We start from the raw sequence: 6000 nt of genomic DNA on the forward strand, positions 1-6000 counted from the left end.
AGTGGAGAGAGAGAGAGAGAGAGAGAGAGAGAGAGAGAGAGAGAGAAGAGACAAATACATAGTATTGGCTCTGAAGTGTCCCCACTGTTGGATAAATGTAATCCCAACTTAGTCCAATTTAATGTGTGGTGGTTAGGCTAGTGGTCAGTGGTTGGTGTAAAGCCTACAAATGGTTGGTGCATATGGTTCATGCAACTCATGCAACTAAAAATAGGGTAGAGGAGTCTCTAAATAAGGTACAACTCATGATCAAGTGATTATGTAAGTTTGGTTCATGCCTAATCATTATTAGAGTCTTCTTGTGTTAATCTCAAAGCAATTTTCTACTTATACCAGTTTTTGTCCCTCATGTTCATGATGTTTTGTACAAGCTTTGATCCACCTTGAGTATGTCTTGATCAATATTGATAGTTTAATTATCATATCCAACATTTGGTATCAGAGCATGACCCAATTAGGTTTAGTTTATTAGCAAAAACCCTAATTTCTCTCTTAATCACCATAGCCCGTTTTTCTTTGTTTGGACAGCATGCTGTAGATTGCCTCCATGCTTGTATCTGAGAAGATTATACCTCAAAATTTTGATATAGGCCTCTTTCCTTGCTCCCACGCAAGCTCTAAAACGTAGCTCACAGGCGAATTTGATCGCTGCTTCATGAATTTGTCATCGCCATCAAAACAGGCCGTTTTCTGCTAATCGGGTTCATTCGGCACCGTCTCTGTGAATTAGTCTAATTCCTCTTAGGTGCTTCAAGCCTATAGTGTAAGGATTCAGCATATCAAATCTTGTAGCAATTGGTCCACAGGAGCTGCTGTACGAATCATTTTTCCAGTCGCCTGTTTTCTGCTTCTCTTGCTCCAACAACATGGTGCTTGTTATTTTGATCTATATTGATGTTATTATTATTATTTGGGCTTAAATCATCTATGTGAGCAAGTTACCAACATCAAGCATCATATTGCATCATCCAAATTCCCTGACAAATTCAACGAAACTGGGTTTCATACCTGGCAAATCAAGGTGAAGGGCTACCTTATGAAGAAAAATCTGTGGAGTACGAGGTCGTACAAATCATCTTACTAAGGATTGTTTCTCCAAACATCCTTGTGAGTATTGTGGAAAGATAAATCATCCATCCGCAAAGTGCTACCAAAGAGATCAAAAGCTAGCAAAGGCACATGTGGTTGAAGAAGTCAACCAACAGGAAGAAACAAATCTTTGTTCTAGTCTTAGTATAAAAGATGTAGATGATGATTATGCTTTTTAAATTATGTCATGTATGTGGTTGAGTCAAGACTTATGTTGTTCCAACTTGACGAGTTGTAGAGGAGAGTACACCACCCTATGTTGTTGTTAAGGGGGGACTCTTAGTCATTGTGTCAAGGAGGTATGTTAGACTTGTTCATGTTCTTGTAAGAAGTTGGTCTTAAGGGGGGGTGGTTGGATAAATGTAATCCCAACTCCTTAGTCCAATTTAATGTGTGGTGGTTAGGCTAGTGGTCACAGTGGTTGGTGTAAAGCCTACAAATGGTTGGTGCATATGGTTCATGCAACTAAAAATAGGGTAGAGGAGTCTCTAAATAAGGTACAAGTCGTGATCAAGTGATTATGTAAGTTTGGTTCATGCCTAATCATAGTTAGAGTCTTCTTGTGTTAATCTCAAAGCAATTTTGGTTCATGCCTAATCATAGTTAGAGTCTTCTTGTGTTAATCTCAAAGCAATTTTCTGCTTATACCAGTTTTTGTCCCTCATGTTCATGATGTTTTGTACAAGCTTTGATCCACCTTGAGTATGTCTTGATCAATATTCATAGTTGAATTATCATATCCAACATCCACACGTATGGTGTATTAGCTTTATTGAATGAGTAGAATGACAAAGAGTTACTGCTGTAAATAGCTGGATTAAATTAACTTGACTTGGAGAGCTCCCTTGGATGAGTTATCTTTCAGTCTGAATTCTAATCTCTCAATCTACACCTTTCCACCTTGATTTTTCCCTTCTCTTAGCTTGTCTCTATAGCCTTGGACTTTCAACACTTACAAAATATGAGATGATTTATGCCTCTTACTTCCCAATGCTTATAAAGGCCTAGAACATGCTAGCCTATCTCGAGATTGTCGGCCTATTTTTATTAGCCCACACTTGTCAAATCATCATTTAATGTGGAGTTTTCCCACATGTGACCATATGTTGTTGGTTAACTACTTGTAGCTGGTTGACTACTTATGTAGAGAGCCCACCAACAAGATTGCATGGGATCCAATAAGGCTACATAGGATCCAACAAGGCTATCCCAAGTGACATAAGGGGTGGTCTAAGCCCTGGACAACAACCCTTTCATGGATGTCCCTTAGACAGACCCCTATAGGTGAACCCCATTTTGAGGTTAACTTAGAATTTCTCCATTACATATGAGAGATAGCCCAATAAGTGTCATAAAACGACACTATAAATGGTGTATCTATGAGAATGGCTAGTCATGACCAAGCCTATGTAATTTGATTTATCACTTTTTAAGTTTTGGGCACCCAAGTGTGAATAAGGGCCATCTATATAAATATCAAATTCTCATAATGCAAGACACAATCCACCTTTGTGCCAATTGATTCTAGTTCTTATCTCCTTACTCACTTGTGTCTATGGTGTGTGAGAATGAGGGTTGAGAGGAGAGAGTACTTAATGCTTGGTGCATGTTCCTCTTATGCTTGTGATCATAAGTGTGGGAGTAGAGAGGAGTGGGAGTTCTTGTATATGGAGAGAGGAATGAGACAAAGGAGAGAGGCAACCCGACAGGTTTTGGTGTCATTGCTAGGGAACCGGTCTCTTTCTACTCTATTTACACTCCTTGTCATCTTCTTACAAGTCCCTTTTCCCCCTAGATATGGCTTCTTGAAGTTGTGTGATTGGTTGAGAAGAGTATAAATTGTAGATAAGGTTATGATGAGAAGGAAGAAAAAAAAGGGTTGTTTTTTATTATTTTAGCACTTGGACTAGTTGTTTTCATTGTTTAACAGTTAAAGAAGCAAAAAAAAATCATTTGCATTTTCAATTACATGGTGGGAGCTCATCAATCACACTATGATTATGGAGTGAAGATCCTTTTTTTTGCACTTTTTAAAATCTAAAAAAATTTTAAAAAAATAAAGAGACATTGATCATTTTTCTAGCTATCACATAAACATTCATGTTGCAAGGAACAAACTGGAAATTTTGAACTTAAGAAATGAAGATTTGCATCCCGAACCATTGATTTTTCGTCGAAACATGTAGACTCACATCATCGTTATTCTACAGACTACAAAATCATGCTTGTGATTTTTTTGACATTTCAGTTGTCCCACCAATCAAGAGATTACATTTTTTGTGATTTATCTCTAACCAATTAAATCTTATCTTATCCAAATGTGATCATGGATCATAGCTCATGGTCATGACTAGAAATCACTCCCGTAATTACTAATGTCATCAATCATGGTGACACATCATCAAACATGGTGATTTGATTGGATTGACATGTGAAATAGTTTTACTAGGGACCTCAGGGAACTCAAATATATATTCATTGAACTTTTTAGGGTAAAGATCATCACGATGATCCTATATAAAGGATCAACCTACAGGATCACGGCCGTGATTCTTGACCCTGCAAAATCATGTCAACTAAGATCTTGAGTGTCATCAAAATAATTATCAACTAAGATCTTGAGTGTCATCAAAATAATTGTTTAGGGGTGTTTTTAAGGTTACTCTAACACTAAGGGCAGTTGAAAACACTTGAGAGAAAACCTTGCCGTGATTCTTGGCATGATCATGCCCATGATTTCCTGATCATACTTATGATTCTACATGAATTTGGTGATTACAACTTTAAGTAATTCTAATTATGTGAAAATTGACATTTTTGCTAGTTAAAACCTTTTCATGCACTTAAGGTTGGCAAGTCTTGTTGATGAAGACATTGCCCTCGATGATGACAATGCATTTAACTAACTGGTATCCTCCTGCCTAAAGAAGCCTAGGGTTTGTTGAAATTTGAGCATTGTGATGAGCTATGGTGGATCAAACACTAGAATCAACATCATTAACAAAGTGATTAGCAAATAATTAAGATATAATTAGTGGATAATTAACAAATAGATTAATGTAGGCATGGATACTCAAAAACCAGCAAATTCTCATTAGGGCAATGCCTCAATTTATAGAGTTTACATCAAGCATCAAATCCCACTGATTTCTCCATGATTCACTCCACCTCTTTTCCCTGATTCTCTCCACCTCTTCACTTTTCCCAGAATATCTCCCAGAATATCTCCACACTTCCTAAATCTTCTCATGCTACCCTTTATTCTCTCCCAGTAGATTCTTCTCACCTTTTCATAGGTTCTTTCACATTTACATCTTCTCTTTTACAGCCTCTAACCAAGGGCTTGTTCCCGCACACACCCTATTCACTTGTATTTTTAACACCTCCCCTTAAGTGAATAATCTCTAGCACAGCTGGACCCTATACCAAGTTTCCCTCTTACTTGATAGCCCGCGACCAGTGCCTCAAGTCCCTAAACTCCATAGTCCTTGACACTCTCTCTCTATGTGTCCAAGGCTACTATAAGTGCCCGCAACCTTGACTAAAGTGCTCACACATACATCTCTCTACCACGTGGCCTACATCATTGGTGGCTCAGAGGTGGTTTTACTTTGTTGGGGCAGGTTACATTGGGTTGTGGGGTCTCTCTCTCTCTCTCTCTCAGAGATTTTCACATGGCTCCTCACTCTTTGGAGCCTCACATCTTCTCTTGTCTTCAGTCTTCTTGTCGTGGCAGCTTCTCTCCACGCGTCCGTCTCTTCTTTCAGTCTTCTTGTGGCAACTTCTCTCCACGCGCCCGCAACCTTGACTAAAGTGCTCACACATACATCTCTCTACCACGTGGCCTACATCATTGGTGGCTCAGAGGTGGTTTTACTTTGTTGGGGCAGGTTACATTGGGTTGTGGGGTCTCTCTCTCTCTCTCTCTCAGAGATTTTCACATGGCTCCTCACTCTTTGGAGCCTCACATCTTCTCTTGTCTTCAGTCTTCTTGTCGTGGCAGCTTCTCTCCACGCGTCCGTCTCTTCTTTCAGTCTTCTTGTGGCAACTTCTCTCCACGCGCCCGCAACCTTGACTAAAGTGCTCACACATACATCTCTCTACCACGTGGCCTACATCATTGGTGGCTCAGAGGTGGTTTTACTTTGTTGGGGCAGGTTACATTGGGTTGTGGGGTCTCTCTCTCTCTCTCTCTCAGAGATTTTCACATGGCTCCTCACTCTTTGGAGCCTCACATCTTCTCTTGTCTTCAGTCTTCTTGTCGTGGCAGCTTCTCTCCACGCGTCCGTCTCTTCTTTCAGTCTTCTTGTGGCAGCTTCTCTTCTTGTGGCAGCTTCTCTTCTCGTGTCCATGTCTTCCTTCAATGCTTCCTTTAGATCTTCTTGGTGTGGATCCTCTTCTTGGAAAGAGATATTCTTCTTCTTTCATGGCTGGGGCCATGAGCTTGTCCGTCAGGTCTTTTTGCTCCATGTGAGCAACATGTTTCACTGTTTTGCTGACAGTTTCTTTGGGCTTTTGATGTTCATCTTGTGTCATGCAATGCAAACCCAAATTTATTTGGGAGGTCTTACCTCTTGCCTTATTTTGGCAGTGTCTGATCCCATATTTACACTGATGTAATGTGCCCAATACATAATGCGTATAGCATTCACTCATGCACATTTCCAAATGCAACTCTAGTTGTGAATAATCTTGAATTTGAGTGAGATTTATAGGCATTAACCAAGGGTTAAATGCAAAATGATGATTTTCATAAATTTATCAGCACAATTTTACCAGAAATTACATTAAATCAAGGGTAACCAATTTGTACGGAATGGTTGGAGTATCAAACCAACTCCGAATTGCAATCTGAAGCTATAGGGATCTGTATCAGATACCTAATGGTTAATTTGAATCCTCAATTGCACC

This window comes from Cibotium barometz, chromosome 18 (assembly GCF_041138505.1).
Source record: "Cibotium barometz isolate CiBa-2024 chromosome 18, ASM4113850v1, whole genome shotgun sequence".
Classification (NCBI taxonomy): Eukaryota; Viridiplantae; Streptophyta; class Polypodiopsida; order Cyatheales; family Cibotiaceae; genus Cibotium; species Cibotium barometz.